The following is a 2500-nucleotide window of genomic DNA, read 5'->3' on the forward strand; positions in this document are numbered from 1 at the left end:
GGTAATAACACATCACACTGAGGGAGTAGCTTAGATGGTATTGGATCTAAGGAGCAAGATTTTGAAGATGAACGTTGTATGAGGGATTTAACATCGTCCTCTGTAAGTTCTTTGAACTCTTCCATGGTCGCAGGTGGGAGTGTAGACACTTCAGGATTAGAGCTTGAACTGACGGATGTTTCTTCAGTGTCCAGTCGATCACGAATATCGACTATCTTTTGAACAAAGAAGGATCCTAAGTCATCAACAAAACTTTGTGCATCAATAGATGCTGGCAATTTATCAGATGTTTCTTTCTTCAAGAGACTACGCGTAGCACGAAATAGTTTACCCTGATCGTGACTATTTTCAGCAATAAAGTCTGCATAGAAGTCTTCTCGTGCTTTATCCATCAATGCTGTTGTTAAGTTCCTTTTCTTTTTGAATTCAGCAAAGTCTATTTCAGACTTTTTACACCAACAAGCGTATTTGTCAAATCCGGCCCCTGTAGCAGCTGGTCATTTAAGGAAGTACCCTGGAATTTGGCTGAACAGTCGAATACGACGTGGACCTTGTCAGGTTTCTGGGGATGAAACACAGCGTGATGTGGCAAATACTATACGTTTGAGTTGTCCAGATTTTCCTTGCTAACCTTTCTTGCGTAGCCCTTGTTAATCAGATCGTCCATGAAGTCTCTGTAATTCTTGTGTAAAGCTGAATCTCTATGAAGACGTTTCTTCAGTAAATGTAGTCTCTGTCTTGCTTGCGAATTTGTTGTTCATTAGAAGTGGTGGATCGTTCCTCCAAAGTAAGGCAATTTCTTAGTGGCCATTTGAAAGTTTTGCTGAGCCTTCCATGATGTGCAACGCTTTTCAGTCGTTTTGTGACATGCAAGCTTGAGCCTTGTAGCTGGAGTCATTGAATTCTAAGTTGAAGAAATCTTCAATTTGTTTGCTTAGCTTGGCGCTTGTATCGATGAAGTTTGCAGTAGGAGCCTTGCTTTCTTTTCTGCCTAGGGGACCATTTAATACCCTCCAAAAATTGTTTTTGTTGCAAAAGGACCGCCGTCCTTGCTTTCTCTAGGGTCTTTCAGTTGAAGCACTTGAGTAGCATCACTTCCAATGAAAAGACTGACTTCCGATTCTATTCTTTGCATTTTAATCCCTTCATGTGTGGCCAGCAGTTCACATCTTCTTGTGTTCCAGTGGTGTCATTTGAGACCGGGAGGCTGGGCGTAGAATACACCATTGCTAGCTCTATCAGGTTTTGCTCGCTGAGATCCGATACCTCCAGATTCACAGGAGAACACTCGATTGACTGGCTAGACGTCTGCATGGTTGTTAGGGAGAGGGACGTTTTCTTCCCTTCGGTGCCGAGTTTTCAGAGGAGATCTTCCGTACAGAAGGACGTGTTTCAGCCTGAATCCAGGAATGCATACATTAGCACTTTCTTACTGCTGCCTTTTACTTTAACCTTCACGGGAACTATCGATAATCCTATCATAGAACCACTTTTTCGCTTGAGATGTTTTACTCGCTGGTGCTGCATTTGGAGGTGCTGGTGGTTCGGTTTGACCTTCTTTCTCGTTCTGACTTTGGTGGCATTTCTTTCACATGTAGATAAGTCGAATGCTTCTTTGCACACCCTTGAATACGATAAATGCTCCGTTTTGGACAGTCTTGAACAAAATGACCAGGAACTAGACAATTAACACATAGTTTATTAGCATGAACGAACTGGTAGCGGTTGCCTAAGTTTACCTTCTTGAACTCATCACATTGTGACAGCTAGTGGTTTCTTTTACAAGAGGGGCACTTCAATTCCTTTCTTTCTTCTTTATTGTCTGGTTGCTGCGGTGAGGGTTGCTCTAGTCCATCTCGTCTGTTTCCTATGCTTGCCCTGGAGTTAAAGGACGGTCTCTGTTCACTTTGGACCTTACCAAAAATGGGTGGTTGGCTGCTCTTGATCTTGCTTCCACAAACTCCGATATGTCTTTCGGGTTGGGATCCCTCTTTTCCTACTGGGAGATCGTATCCACAAGATCACGCCATTTCAGCCTCAGTGGATACGGCAACCGCTGTACAATTTTGCTCAAACTGTCAGGTTTTCAAGACGGTTCAGTAGCCAATTTCCCTGAGGGTATTTCTACAGCTGGTCAATAGTATAAAGAATTTCTGTAGCGAAGGACCAACTTCAACACGGATTGGTGCTCCATTGATTACACGCTACATGTACGCAGTGGCAATATTGTATGGTTGGCCATATCGCTCTGCCAATAGCCTCTTCATTATAGCCAATGTCATCAGGCATTGTCAGACATCTTCGCACAAGATCTTGTACATAACCACTAGTGTATTGCAGAAGATAATAAAGTCTTGTGCTAGAGCTTGAGGTTTTTTGCTCCACAAGGTTTTCAAAGGCGCGAACGAATTCGCAGTACCCGGTGGGGTCGTTGGGGAACACAGGAACTTATGCCATAGTAGCTTCTTGTTGCTGGTGAATTAAGAGCTGAATATCACCC

This window comes from Montipora foliosa, unplaced genomic scaffold (genome assembly GCF_036669935.1).
Source record: "Montipora foliosa isolate CH-2021 unplaced genomic scaffold, ASM3666993v2 scaffold_437, whole genome shotgun sequence".
Lineage (NCBI taxonomy): Eukaryota > Metazoa > Cnidaria > Anthozoa > Scleractinia > Acroporidae > Montipora > Montipora foliosa.